General features: G+C 58.0%; 1 long non-coding RNA gene across 1 annotated transcript in view; it reads right to left on the bottom strand.

Annotated features, from left to right (window-relative positions):
- LOC138526513 (uncharacterized) overlaps positions 1-15,743 on the bottom strand; it is a 53,471-nt gene that overhangs the window by 17,688 nt on the left and 20,040 nt on the right. The window lies entirely within an intron of this gene.

Raw genomic sequence — 15,743 nt, 5'->3', positions numbered from 1 at the left:
AAAACTAAAGAACTATATACAAAGGCGGCGGGCAAGTCCAGCGGCTCACTCCGTGGTGTCCCGTGCCAGGGCATCATCGAACTCCTGTTCGATGTCCCGGAGGCGGTCCAGTTCCATGGCCCGAGGGTCCGCAGGGACGACGCCGTGTCCTCCTCCAACCCCCTGCGGATTGCCTCGAGGCACTCGGCCCGCCTCAGGGCCCTCCGCATGGAGTTCTCCGCCCTGACCATTGTGAGCCGCGCCTCTTCCGCCCGCCGCCGCTCCGCACCTATGGTGTGGCCCAACCGCTGCCACACGGAAGACACTCTCTGTCCTGGGTCCCCCTGCCCTCCGGCCGATGCCTGCCCCTCCGATGTCGAAAGCCCCGAGCCTTCATGTCTCCCACCATGTTGCTGCTGCTGCTGCTCTGCCTCTGCCCGTGCACTGCCTCCTGCTGCCTGCACATCCTCCGCCGGCTGGGGTGCACTTGTTGATGTGGCCACCCCTGCTGGACCTCTGACTCCCGACTGTGGCAGGGATGCCTCCTCCACCAGCCTGGCCGCACCGTCAGAGGCAGCTCCACAGGGCACCCAGGTGACTGATGGGTGGGAAGATGGCACAGAGGACGACTGGCGCGTAGGGGGTCCAGTTGAGGAGGGGGTCGGAGCAAGCCCCATCAGACGGAGGAATCCGGCCTGGGTGACCTGTCCCAGCAGGCTGACGTGGTCAACGAGCCATTCGAGATGACGTGCAGTCTCTCCATGAAAAGACTGCAGGTCACCTCGCATGGCCCGTTGACGCAACGGCACACCAGCCAGGACAGGCTCAACCCGGACCTGGATGGCCACGTCCGCAGGCAGAGGAAGGCCAGTTGACGTCAGCTCATCCCCTGCCTGAAAACGGGTCTGGACGTAGGCATCCCTGCTGGTGCAAGATGATGCAGGGACAGGATCGGGGACAGGATTGCACACAGGCACCTCTGCGGCCGCCTGTGCTGCCTCCTGTCCCTGGTCCTGGACTGCACCACTAGCACCATTGGGATCCCCACCTCCAGACCCGTCTCTGGTGCTTGCACGGCCCCCTCCTCCACCAAACCCCCCACCAACCTGGATGACTCTGTGCCATCTTCCCCTGTTGGGCCCTGTGGGGTCCCAGCTGCCCCTTCTGCTGCCGAGGAGTCCAACTGCAACCTCCGCCTCTTGGACCTCCTCCCGGCAGCTGCGGCCTGGGACGCGGCACCGGACTCCTCACTCCCCGACGAGATGACAACACGGGAGGGGAGCCGGGCCTTGCGTCTCCGGCTGGCGGTCGGATCCCCGCCGCTGTGCTCCACAGCACCTTCTCCGCCCTCTTCATCAGTTGACGCTGCAGACAGGGAGAAACAAAACACAGGCATCAGGGCACTGTACAATGGACACATACACGCATGACAGTTGCACATGAGTGGCATTTGCAAACCTCAGACATGTCATCACAATCCCCAACACACATGTCATTGCAACTCGCACACATGAGCCATACCACAGCCATATCGCAACTGCCACCACCATCCCTACACATACAACAGCATCAGCAGCCAAAGGGGAGCCAGACATCACATGCAACACAGGAAGTGCACCACACATGTACACACACCACCACACTTGCATGCATGTCTACACCTCTGCCAAGTGTCGCACTGTTCAGACGGGCATCCATGTCACATCTGCCAATCAGGCTTCCACATACCGCTGTCACATGCATCCATGTTGCATCACTGTTGCACCCTTGACAAATACACACACATGCACATGTACACAGTGCTCATACATGCAGCCGAAAACAACATACATGCCTGACATCACGGACATGTCTACTTACATACACATTCATCCAAACATGTGTGCACGCACAACTGCATTTGCCATGCAAGCCCACACACACAAGCACCATCCATGTCTCACACATTACAGCCCTCGCATGTGTCAGACCCACGGCCCTGTACACCCCCACCCATACTCGACCCCATACAAACAGATGTGCAACCGGCACAATGCCGAATAATCACCACACGCACTGCTCACAATCAGGATGCATGTACACTCACCGCTCGACTCCAGACGGGTCTGCTTCTCTAGGACCTGGACGTGGAGCGCTGGGGATATGCGTTCCAGGACCCCATCTGTTCTTCCGACAAGTGGCCCCGGCGCCCCTTGGCATCCGCTGCCTTCAAGAGGCGCCGGGCCTTGTTCAGGGTCCTGGACCTGAAGTCCTCCCAGCGCTTCCTGACATGTTGTAAGTCCCGGACTGCCACCCCCCTCCGTGTTGATGGCAGTCACGATGTCAGTCCAGATCCTAGTCCGTCCTTCCTTGTCGGCGCGGGAACTTCCGAAGAGGGCATCATACTGCCCCAGGACTTGCTCCACCAGGACACCAACTTCGGTGGCACTGAAGCTGGTGCCCCTCTGCCTCTCTGGCCGGGGGTTGTCAGTGGTCACAGATGGTGTTTGCCCCGACATGACAACCCCAGAGGCAGGAGTGGGTGGGCAACTGGGTCCTGGGGCTGGGCTGTGGAGCGATGGAATTCCAGTCGGGAGTCTTCGGTTCCAGCAGGGGTGGTCACAGCAACAGCACTCCTGGCTGATGTGCAGGCAGCAAATGGCAGTGCACGTGGGCAGCAGGCAGTCAGGCAGCAGCAGATGGCAGGTGGGAGCGTGCTCGGGGCTCTGGGGGGCAGTAGTTCGGCCTTCTGGGCAGGAGCGTGGTCTTCCGTGTGCTTACGCGTGGCCAGCTTGGTACGGAGTGATTTGGCACGTGAAAATCCTGCACGTCAGCGTGAAAACCGAGGAAAGGCCCTTAGCGTGTAAGCGCGTCAGCACGCATACGCGAATCTATTGGACCAAAGGCCCTCAGCGCGTAAGCGCGTCTGTGACGTGACCCGCACGGGTGTTTCCCACACAGCACGTGATGACAGAGCACACGTGGAAAGACTGCACGTCAGAGTGTCATCGCGTGTAATTGGACAGCACGTCAGAGTCTCATCGCGTGTAATTGGACAGCACGTCAGAGTCTCATCGCGTGTAATTGGACAGCACGTCAGGGTGTCATCGCGTGTAATTGGACAAAAGTGCGTGTACACGCGATTGGCCTATGTACGTGTATATCAGGTGTGCGCGGACACTTACACACGCAAGTACGTCAGCGCACCTGTATCCCGGTGTGCGCGGGAATTTCCACACGCTATTGGACTGGGTACTGGATTTCAGGGGTGCGCGGGTCACACGCTCGCCTACAACACGCGCAACGCATTAATTTGCGCGCTAAAAAAATAACAAGCTCAGACCCAGGATGAACATACCGTTCCTAGCAGCAGTGGGCGTGGCCTACCAAAGGAGGAGGAGGAGGATAGTCAGGGCCAGAATATTCACACCCAGAACCAGCCTTTTCGGGATGCCTGATGACCAGGTGCATGGGAGGTACAGGTTTCCACCACACATCATACTGGACCTGGTGAGTGAGTGGGAGGATGACCTCACATCACCCACCCTGTGCTCCCAAGCACTCAGCCCCCTGGAGAAGGTCCTCAATGTACTGCACTTCTTAGCCACTGGATCATTTCAGCGGACAAGTGCCATTGTGGGTGGTGTATCACAGGCCACCCAGTCACGCTGCCTACACCAGGTCTTGAACATCATCACTGCACGCCCATCAGTCCGCAGGCACATATACCTGCCCAGAACCCCTGCAGAAAGGCATGCTGCCGCCCTGGATTTCTACGCTGTGGCACGATTCCCCAAAGTGCTAGGTGCCATCGAATGCACCCATGTGGCTCTACATCCCCCCAGGGCATCTGAGCACATCTATAGGAACCGCAAGCACTGGCATTCCATCAACGTGCAGGTAGTATGTAATGCCAAGGGAATCATCACCTCAGTATATGCCAACTATCCCGGGTCAACCCACGACAGCTTCATTTACCGAATGTCCACCCTAAGCCGGGACCTAGAAGCTGGGCGGCATGGCGATACATGGCTGCTTGGTGAGTATGAATGCCACTGCACATGCATGCATGTCAGATACTGAGCAAGGTCACAACCCCACCAATGATACCAATCACCACCTCCACAGGGGACAGTGCCTACCCTCTCAGCCCCCACATGATGACGCCAATTCGGAACCCCACCACGCCACCCCAGGTAAGATATAACGCAGCCCACATTACAACCCGGGGCATAGTGGAGCGCACATTCGGAGTGCTGAAGTCACGCTTTCGCTCCCTTGACCGTTCTGGCGGGCAGCTGTTGTACGCTCCCCCAGTAGTGTGCAGGATCATAGTGGCAGCATGTGTCCTGCACAACGTTGCAACACGCCGGGGCCTGGCCGTGGACATGGTGGTGCCCCCCCATCCCCAACCACATGCACAGCCGCTGCGCATGGGAGGGGAAAGGGCACGGGGGGAGGCAGCCCGTACACAGCTAGTGGCTAATTACTTCACATAGAAATCACACCCCTGTGGAGTGCACACTGCCCTGGCACATTCCATCTGACAATCAATGATGACTCAACCTGACACTGATCCTGAATGTCTGGAGAAAGAACCGTGAAAACCATATCAGCCTGAGATTGTTCACCTGGAAGTGTCACAATGTGTGCATCCCTACCCACACAGACACCACCAATGCAGTTTTGTGAAGTTACACATTCAAGCAGCTAAAATGAATACCCACTTGCAAAATGCAACAAGAGGACAGTGCCATGTCAGCCAACCCAACCCCAGCACCGCCACACCACACACCGTGCCATGTCATGCTATTTGCAGGTAAACAAAGTAATCCCCACAACATGACACTAGTGTCACAATGTACAGTGTCCCTATTAGAAACTTGCAACACCTGAAATGCTCACAGTAATGCTGGACCAACAACAAACTTGAGCACGTACTACCATTAACATGACATCACTAATGTTAAATATTAGTAGTCTCACCACCTGGAAATGCCTGCACTCCCACCACTACCAACTGTGCAGTGTTGGCGCCATGTAGAGTTGTAGGTGCACTGCTGCCAACATGGACCACATCTCCAGACTAGAGGTCCTTGTGTAGACATGAGGAAGGGACCTGCAAATTGGGAGGTAGACACAGAAGATGAGTTACACATCAATGCAACATGCAGTGTACAACACAACAGCAATATGCACTAGGAATGTATACACAGTATTGACTACAGACTGCCCACACAGCTCATGGGAGTCCAACGTCACTGTGTAATTCACTGTCACTTGGGCACACCTTTTGCAAGCCCATGGAAACGGGAAGCAGGAGGGGTGTGTGTGACTCTAACCCAAGCATCTGAACCAAATACATTACAAGCCTGCATGTGCGCAGCCACAATGCAGCGTATGCCCACAGGAACCACGGAAGCCAACAAATCGTCCCAAAAAAATTGGGAATAAAATAAATAAAAATAAAAATAAAAATAAAAAAAAATAAAAAATGGCCATTGAAGGGCCCGGGGGGGGGGTTGGGGAGGCCACCCAGGAGGTCCGAGGACAGGATGCACACCAGAACCCACCTGCGTGGATCCTGGGAAAAGAAACACCTCCATGGGCTCATGGCCCACACGGCTACCCTATTGTGGGGGTATCACTGCTGTCGCTATTATCACCCTGTGCAGCTGCATCCGGAGGTGGTTGCACTATGGGAGGCAGCCCACGCAAGGCCCTAGTCTGCTCCTCCATGGCTGCAAGCATGCGGGTGTGGTAGGTCTGGTTCTGGAGGATGAGTGTGCGGAGGTCCCCATGCAACAACTCACGGGATGCCCGGACCTCCGCCCTCGTTGCCTGCATCTCAGCTGAGAGCGTACGGGTGAGACGCTCCAGCTGCTGTTCTGTCCTTTGGTGTGTTGAAGCCTCAAGCTCAACAAGAGTCGTCCTGAGGTGAAGGAGCTCCTGCCTCAGGGCTTCCCTGTGGCCCTGGGACTCAATGGAGATGGCCTCCTGCAGAGTCGCCAGTGCCGCCCGCCTGTCCCTGTTGGACCCCAACATGTCCTCCCTGTGTGACTGGCAGATGGAGTCGGTTGCCTGCTCTAGTCGCTCCATCAGCCTTTCAGGGGGGACAATGGAAGTGGCCACCCTATCCATGGCCTGAGCCATCATCTCGGATGATGCTGCCTGTTGGGTTGCCATACCGTAAATGGATTGCTCCCATGCGGTATTGCCAGGTGGCGTACGGCCACCACGTCGGCGGGCACCACACCTGTCTGGGGCAAGGCGAACTGCGCCTTGCTGTGCCGGCACTGCCTGAGGCTGCAGGACTGCATTCCCCCTCTGATCTGCTGGCCCAGGAACAGGATCAGATGTCGCGGAGTGTGACCCTGCATCCGTAACCACCAAAGGCGTAGCTGCCAACACTGACATCCCCATTGAGGGTTCTGACCCTGGTGCAGGTGGGTGAGACAGAACAGAATCCCTCCCTGGAACACTCACCTGCGACGGCACGTAGGTCTCATCCGAATCAACACCTGAGTACAGCTCGGGGGAGGTGCAGCCAGAGACACCCCTCGAGAGCACGACCTGCAGCACTTGTGGGTTCTCACCCACCACCACACCACGTCCCTCACTGGTGGTTGGTCGGCCCTCGGTTCCCTCCTGGGTCTGCACCATCTCCACAACCCCAGCAGTATCAGGTGCGTCTTCCCCTGCAAAGACATAAAAACAAAGAAATGGAAACAGGCATTAGCACCATGGCACACAATGAGGGCTGAGAAGCAAGAGAACCAGTACTTGTTTGACACATGTCCCACATGACTAAAACCCTCCCATGCATGCACCCTCACTGCGTATGAAGGGCAGACAAATGGCACACACTGATGACACCAAGATGGAAGATGAACACATTTTCTGCATGCTGCCTGGCAGTGGCATCACACATTGCCCTGTGATTGGCAGGTGAAACACACATGCCATCACACAGATGGCATGTACCATTGCTATTGAGTGAAGATGGAGAGGAGGGCAGCACCAATTCATTCAGTCCAGTTCCCGCATGTAATAGCTTTTCTAATTCAAACAGGTCAGATTCTTCACCTGGAGCTGCCAGTCCGAAATGGTGCAATTGTACAGGGACATGTTTGAACAAATGATATCCAGGTAACAAAGTCACTCCACTTTACCATAGCCATGTCAGACATGTGACTAGAGGACTGCGACATGCCTAGTAAAAGTGGTGGAATGCAAACAATCTGACTAAATGAACAGTGAAAAATCAAGCAACAATGTTGTGGCAAGGTGACACTTCAAGGGCAACTGGCGTGCAGTTGGGCTAGATGTCTACTGTTGGCAGAAGGGATACTGCTATGGCCAAATGCAGCTGCGCAGGACGTATTGCATGAAGCACATGGCTGACCCATACGACTCAGGCGCACACACTCTCACCTGTCACACAAACAGAAGCCCTCACACACACCATGCACATGGATGACACACACATGCATGTGCACTCACCGGACAATGCCTCGTAATCAGCCAAATCTCCCACGCCTTGGATCTGTTCCTCCGTGACGTAGGTCCCAGCGACTGACTCATGTGGAGTGAGTTCCATGTCTACTACTGGAGACCCACCTCCAGTCACTAGAGTTGCGGCATGACTTGAGGCCAGCTTACTCTTTGCCCTGCGCTTTAGGTCATTCCAGCGCTTATAGCAATCATTGGCTGTGCGCCTCACGATTCCAAGGGCACTTACGATGTCCGCAACGGTCTGCCAGTGTGCCTGGCGTTGTGCAGGTGTGGTCTTGGATCCTGCAACAATGACCATCTCGTTGTCATGTGCGGACACATACTCGACAAGTGCATTCAGTTCGTCATCCATGAAGCTGGGCTTCCTGGATGGGCCGGACTGTGTAGCCGTGTCTGGGGCATCAGCCTGTGCCGGACGAGCACTCTTCCTCTTCCGCTTGGAAGGTGGTGGTGATCCTGAGTGTCCTGCGCCGCTCTGGACACTAGGGGCAGGAGCCCTGGTGGACTCTGTATCAGGAGTGTGGGATTGCACACTCAGCATGGGAGTTGGTGCAGGCATTGGCTCTAGTGTGATGGTGTCAGGGGGAATGTCAGCAGCATGGACTAGGACCGACACTGTCTGGGCTGGGTGTGTGAGGGCTGGGGTGGATGGAGCCGCAGCTGCCCCTGCAGCCTCTCCGCCCTGCCTACTTGGTGCAGCAGATGACCTTGCTGCCCCAGATGCACGTGGCATGGTGACATCAACGTGCACCAGCGCACGTGTCATAGGCCTGCTGACCTGGAAGTCAGCCATGGAGTCAGCCAGGTCTGGTGCCACAATGGGCTGGTCCAACAAGGGCTGAGCATGGATGGTGTCAGCCACATCAGCCTCAACGGGAGGGGGGAGGGGTGGGGATTATGGGTGCCCTTGACTGGTCCTCCACACATGGGGGGACAGGCTCACCCTGCAAGTAACGACCACGTCCCCTACCGGATCCACCACGGCCACCACTTGTGGCTCTTCCACCTTTGCCACCCTTACAGAATCCTCGCCTCCCAGCCATGGCACTGATGTTAATGTGCGTATGGGAGTGGGTGTAAAATATTGTCCTGGGCAATTGGGGGTCAAAGGGGTTGGGTACCAGATGGTAATTGTACCCTAGTGCTCTTGCAAGGCTGATTGTAACCCCTGGGGAAAGATGACGGGTCACGCTACGCACAGGAGCCCCAAAAAAGGGAGATGACGTGCACGCAACCCCTCCTAGACCACGTGCGCAGAAAGAAAAACCTGCACTACGCTGTGGCACCCAGTAACACAAGAATGAACGTATGCGTGTCACACGCAGCCTAGAATGACCTCTGAAGGGGTAGGCTACACACGGGGCAAGCACAGATGTTAGATACGTGCGTGACTCACCGTCTGCCAGGTAAAAGAGCGTGAAAAAGGAGAGCGTTTGGTTGGCAACACCCCCGCCAAAAGAAGATTTATACGCTGTCTGAGGAGACAGGACAACAGTAGTAGGGAACACTGTTTGAGGGAACAGGCCCAGGTAAACCAGTAAAAGAGAAAAAAGAGAAAAAGCTGTCAGAGGTAACAGGGAATACGAACTTGAAACGCCGTGAAGTAAATCGAGTGTGAAACGACAAGAAGTACAGAATTCACCCACTCGCTCTCCACGAAAAGCACGTACAAGGAAATGGTGTTCTACGCGTACCTTTTATACAGGCCCACACGTCCAGCGTCACTTACGCGGCGTGTACGCGCTAGGGCCATTTCCACCAATTACACGCTTTGTCACTTCTGCGTGTAGGGCCATTTCCACCAATCACACGCGATGACACACTGGCGTGCAGTCTTCCCACGTGTGCTCTGTCATCACGTGCTGTGTGGGAAACACCCGTGCGTGTCACGTCACAGACGCGCTTACGCGCTGAGGACCTTTGGTCCAATAGAATCGCGTATGCGTGCTGATGCGCTTACGCGCTAAGGGCCTTTCCTCGGTTTTCACGCTGACGTGCAGGATTTTCACGTGCGAAATCACTCCGTACCAAGCTGGCCACGCGTAAGCACACGGAAGACCATGCTCCTGCCCAGAAGGCCGAACTACTGCCCCCCAGAACCCCGAGCACGCTCCCACCTGCCATCTGCTGCTGCCTGACTGCCTGCTGCCCACGTGCACTGCCATTTGCTGCCTGCACATCAGCCAGGGGTGCTGTTGCTGTGACCACCCCTGAACCAAAGAATTCCATCGCTCCACAGCCCAGCCCCAGGACCCAGTTGCCCACCCACTCCTGCCTCTGGGGTTGTCATGTCGGGGCAAACACCATCTGTGACCACTGACAACCCCCAGCCAGAGAGGCAGAGGGGCACCAGCTTCAGTGCCACCGAAGTTGGTGTCCTGGTGGAGCAAGTCCTGGGGCAGTATGATGCCCTCTTCGGAAGTTCCCGCGCCGACAAGGAAGGACGGACTCGGATCTGGACTGACATCGTGACTGCCATCAACGCGGAGGGGGTGGCAGTCCGGGACTTACAACATGTCAGGAAGTGCTGGGTGGACTTCAGGTCCAGGACCCTGAACAAGGCCCTGCGCCTCTTGAAGGCAGCGGATGCCAAGGGGTGCCGGGGCCACTTGTCGGAAGAACAGATGGGGGTCCTGGAACGCATATCCCCAGCGCTCCACGTCCAGGTCCTAGAGAAGCAGACCCGTCTGGAGTCGAGCGGTGAGTGTACATGCATCCTGATTGTGAGCAGTGCGTGTGGTGATTATTCGGCATTGTGCCGGTTGCACATCTGTTTGTATGGGGTCGAGTATGGGTGGGGGTGTACAGGGCCGTGGGTCTGACACATGCGAGGGCTGTAATGTGTGAGACATGGATGGTGCTTGTGTGTGTGGGCTTGCATGGCAAATGCAGTTGTGCGTGCACACATGTTTGGATGAATGTGTATGTAAGTAGACATGTCCGTGATGTCAGGCATGTATGTTGTTTTCGGCTGCATGTATGAGCACTGTGTACATGTGCATGTGTGTGTATTTGTCAAGGGTGCAACAGTGATGCAACATGGATGCATGTGACAGCGGTATGTGGAAGCCTGATTGGCAGATGTGACATGGATGCCCGTCTGAACAGTGCGACACTTGGCAGAGGTGTAGACATGCATGCAAGTGTGGTGGTGTGTGTACATGTGTGGTGCACTTCCTGTGTTGCATGTGATGTCTGGCTCCCCTTTGGCTGCTGATGCTGTTGTATGTGTATGGATGGTGGTGGCAGTTGCGATATGGCTGTGGTATGGCTCATGTGTGCGAGTTGCAATGACATGTGTGTTGGGGATTGTGATGACATGTCTGAGGTTTGCCAATGCCACTCATGTGCAACTGTCATGCGTGTATGTGTCCATTGTACAGTGCCCTGATGCCTGTGTTTTGTTTCTCCCTGTCTGCAGCGTCAACTGATGAAGAGGGCGGAGAAGGTGCTGTGGAGCACAGTGGCGGGGATCCGACCGCCAGCCGGAGACGCAAGGCCCGGCTCCCCTCCCGTGTTGTCATCTTGTCGGGGAGTGAGGAGTCCGGTGCCGCGTCCCAGGCCGCAGCTGCCGGGGGGAGGTCCAAGAGGCGGAGGTTGCAGTTGGACTCCTCGGCAGCAGAAGGGGCAGCTGGGACCCCACAGGGCCCAACAGGGGAAGATGGCACGGAGTCATCCAGGTTGGCGGGGGGTTTGGTGGAGGAGGAGGCCGTGCAAGCACCAGAGACGGGGTCTGGAGGTGGGGATCCCACTGGTGCTAGTGATGCAGTGCAGGACCAGGGACAGGAGGCAGCACAGGCGGCCGCGGAGGTGCCTGTGTGCAATCCTGTCCCCGATCCTGTCCCTGCATCATCTTGCACCAGCAGGGATGCCTACGTCCAGACCCGTTTTCAGACAGGGGATGAGCTGACGTCAACTGGCCTTCCTCTGCCTGCGGACGTGGCCATCCAGGTCCGGGTTGAGCCTGTCCTGGCTGGTGTGGCGTTGGGTCAACGGGCCATGCGAGGTGACCTGCAGTCTTTTCATGGAGAGACTGCACGTCATCTCGAATGGCTCGTTGACCACGTCAGCCTGCTGGGACAGGTCACCCAGGCCGGATTCCGCTGTCTGATGGGGCTTGCTTCGACCCCCTCCTCAACTGGACCCCCTACGCGCCAGTCGTCCTCTGTGCCATCTTCCCACCCATCAGTCACCTGGGTGCCCTGTGGAGCTGCCTCTGACGGTGCGGCCAGGCTGGTGGAGGAGGCATCCCTGCCACAGTCGGGAGTCGGAGGTCCAGCAGGGGTGGCCACATCAACAAGTGCACCCCAGCCGGCGGAGGATGTGCAGGCAGCAGGAGGCAGTGCACGGGCAGAGGCAGAGCAGCAGCAGCAGCAACATGGTGGGAGACATGAAGGCTCGGGGCTTTCGACATCGGAGGGGCTGGCATCGGCCGGAGGGCAGGGGGACCCAGGACAGAGAGTGTCTTCTGTGTGTTAGCGGTTGGGCCACGCCATAGGTGCGGAGCGGCGGCGGGCGGAAGAGGCGCGGCTCACAATGGTCAGGGCGGAGAACTCCATGCGGAGGGCCCTGAGGCGGGCCGAGTGCCTCGAGGCAATCCGCAGGGGGTTGGAGGAGGACACGGCGTCGTCCCTGCGGACCCTCGGCGCCATGGAACTGGACCGCCTCCAGGACATCGAACAGGAGTTCGATGATGCCCTGGCCCGGGACACCACGGAGTGAGCCGCTGGACTTGCCCGCCGCCTTTGTATATAGTTCTTTAGTTTTAGGTTTCCTTTCTTTCTTATTATGATTTGGAGTCGACGGACACTGCTCCACTTTTTGTATATAGTTGATTTTTAGGTAGGTTTTTTAGTAGGTTTCCTTTGTTCAGTTGGGCTCATGGACCCTTGTTAGTTTTGTACATAGTTCTTTTTTGCATGGAGATTTTTTTACATTTGACTTTGGACATAATTTTTTTGGATTCTGATTTGCAGTTTTGTGTTTTTATACGGACATGCAGCTTTTTTTTTCTCATTCACATTGTAGTTTGTTTTCTTTCTTTAGCATTCTTTATTTTTTTCAATACAATTTTGTTAGCATACTTCACTGTGTGGTATCATCTCATTGGTTTCATGCATGTCATGTTGTGTGTTTTACTATTCAATTGCAACCATTGTGTGTGACGGACATGGGTTCATTAGCTTAATGAACATTGGGGGTGTAACATGTGATTTCCATTTCGATGTGGGTGAATGGGTTACTTGGTAGGGCTTTTTGGCTGTGGAGGCTGACCATTACGCACATGATTGGGGATTGTGAGGACCTGGTGGGGGCTGCCCATGGTGGCAGGGGGGTGGGGGTGGTGGGAGACATGAGTGGGGGCCTGGTGGAGGCTGCCCCTGGTGGCTGGGGGGTGGGGGTGGTGGGAGACATGGGCGGGGGCCTGGTGGAGGCTGCCCCTGGTGGCTGGGGGGTGGGGGTGGTGGGAGACATGAGTGGGTGCCTGGTGGAGGGTGACCCTGGATGCTGGGGGGTGGGGGTGGTGGGAGACATGAGTGGGGGCCTGGTGGAGGCTGCCCCTGCACTGCTGGGGGGTGGGAGTGGTGGGAGACATGAGTGGGGGCCTGGTGGAGGGTGACCCTGGATGCTGGGGGGTGGGGGTCGTGGTAGACATGAGTGGGGGCCTGGTGGAGGCTGCCCCTGCACTGCTGGGGGGTGGGGGTGGTGGGAGACATGAGTGGGGGCCTGGTGGAGGGTGACCCTGGATGCTGGGGGGTGGGGGTGGTGGTCGACATGAGTGGGGGCCTGGTGGAGGGTGACCCTGGATGCTGGGGGTGGGGGTGCAGGGGGACATGAGTGGGGGCCTGGTGGAGGCTGCCCCTGCACTGCTGGGGGGTGGGGGTGGTGGGAGACATGAGTGGGGGCCTGGTGGAGGCTGCCCATGGTGGCAGGGGGGTGGGGGTGGTGGGAGACATGAGTGGGGGCCTGGTGGAGGGTGACCCTGGATGCTGGGGGGTGGGGGTGGTGGTAGACATGAGTGGGGGCCTGGTGGAGGCTGCCCTGCACTGCTGGGGGGTGGGGGTGGTGGGAGACATGAGTGGGGGCCTGGTGGAGGGTGACCCTGGATTCTGGGGGGTGGGGGTGGTGGGAGACATGAGTGGGGGCCTGGTGGAGGGTGACCCTGGATGCTGGGGGGTGGGGGTGCAGGGGGACATGAGTGGGGGCCTGGTGGAGGCTGCCCCTGCACTGCTGGGGGGAGGGGGTGGTGGGAGACATGAGTGGGGGCCTGGTGGAGGCTGCCCCTGCACTGCCTGGGGGGTGGGGGTGGTGGGAGACATGAGTGGGGGCCTGGTGGAGGCTGCCCCTGCACTGCTGGGGGGTGGGGGTGGTGGGAGACATGGGTGGGGGCCTGGTGGAGGCTGCCCCTGCACTGCTGGGGGGTGGGGGTGGTGGGAGACATGAGTGGGTGCCTGGTGGAGGCTGCCCATGGTGGCAGGGGGGTGGGGGTGGTGGGAGACATGAGTGGGGGCCTGGTGGAGGGTGACCCTGGATGCTGGGGGGTGGGGGTGGTGGTAGACATGAGTGGGGGCCTGGTGGAGGCTGCCCCTGCACTGCTGGGTGGTGGGGGTGGTGGGAGACATGAGTGGGGGCCTGGTGGAGGGTGGCCCTGGATGCTGGGGGGTGGGGGTGGTGGGAGACATGAGTGGGGGCCTGGTGGGGGCTGCCCCTGCACTGCTGGGGGGTGGGGGTGGTGGGAGACATGAGTGGGTGCCTGGTGGAGGCTGCCCATGGTGGCAGGGGGGTGGGGGTGGTGGGAGACATGAGTGGGGGCCTGGTGGAGGGTGACCCTGGATGCTGGGGTGTGGGGGTGGTGGTAGAAATGAGTGGGGGCCTAGTGGAGGCTGCCCCTGCACTGCTGGGGGTGGGGGTGGTGGGAGACATGAGTGGGGGCCTGGTGGAGGGTGACCCTGGATGCTGTGGGGTGGGGTGGTGGGAGACATGAGTGGGGGCCTGGTGGAGGGTGACCCTGGATGCTGGGTGGTGGGGGTGCAGGGGGACATGAGTGGGGGCCTGGTGGAGGCTGCCCCTGCACTGCTGGGGGGTGGGGGTGGTGGGAGACATGGGTGGGGGCCTGGTGGAGGCTGCCCATGGTGGCAGGGGGGTGGGGGTGGTGGGAGACATGAGTGGGGGCCTGGTGGAGGGTGACCCTGGATGCTGGGGGGTGGGGGTGGTGGTAGACATGAGTGGGGGCCTGGTGGAGGCTGCCCCTGCACTGCTGGGGGGTGGGTGTGGTGGGAGACATGAGTGGGGGCCTGGTGGAGGGTGACCCTGGATGCTGGGGGGTGGGGGTGGTGGGAGACATGAGTGGGGGCCTGAGGGAGGGTGACCCTGGATGCTGGGGGGTGGGGGTGCAGGGGGACATGAGTGGGGGCCTGGTGGAGGCTGCCCCTGCACTGCTGGGGGGTGGTGGGAGACATGAGTGGGGGCCTGGTGGAGGATGCCCCTGCACTGCTGGGGGGTGGGGGTGGTGGGAGACATGAGTGGGGGCCTGGTGGAGGCTGCCCCTGCACTGCTGGGGGGTGGGGGTGGTGGGAGACATGGGTGGGGGCCTGGTGGAGGCTGCCCCTGCACTGCTGGGGCGTGGGGGTGGTGGGAGACATGAGTGGGGGCCTGGTGGAGGATGCCCATGGTGGCAGGGGGACATGAGTGGGGGCCTGCTGGAGGCTGCCCCTGCACTGCTGGGGTGTGGGGGTGGTGGGAGACATGAGTGGGGGCCTGGTGGAGTCTGCCCATGGTGGCAGGGGGGTGGGGGTGGTGGGAGACATGAGTGGGGGCCTGGTGGAGGCTGCCCCTGCACTGCTGGGGGGTGGGGGTGGTGGGAGACTGTAAGAGGATTCAATTCAACACTACAGCTAAGTCAACGCCTAGTCTATAATACTGAATGAAAACCCTTATTGATATATCTTTAGGTCCAGTTCATGCGTTCTGGATGACTACCCCTATATAACACCCCTCTCTTGGAATCCCCCTGACCCCACTGAGCCAAGAAGTAGTTCTGTTTTGCAAGTTTAAAAGGTTTATTTGATAATTTAAAATAGATATATCACACTTTATAATAAATTAATACTTGAATAGCACACTTAATCTGATATGATAAAGATTAACAATGGAGAATCTGGCACTAGCACACTTCTTTATAATCACTAATGAGTTGACAGGAAATGGATAAGATAGCACACAGGTGAATAGGAACAAAAGAAGAAGGTGGTACAGAATGCTTTATGTAA

The sequence above is a fragment of the Ambystoma mexicanum genome, chromosome 7p (genome assembly GCF_040938575.1).
Source record: "Ambystoma mexicanum isolate Mex_15411 chromosome 7p, UKY_AmexF1_1, whole genome shotgun sequence".
Lineage (NCBI taxonomy): Eukaryota > Metazoa > Chordata > Amphibia > Caudata > Ambystomatidae > Ambystoma > Ambystoma mexicanum.
This window is presented reverse-complemented; position numbering and strand designations above follow the sequence as displayed.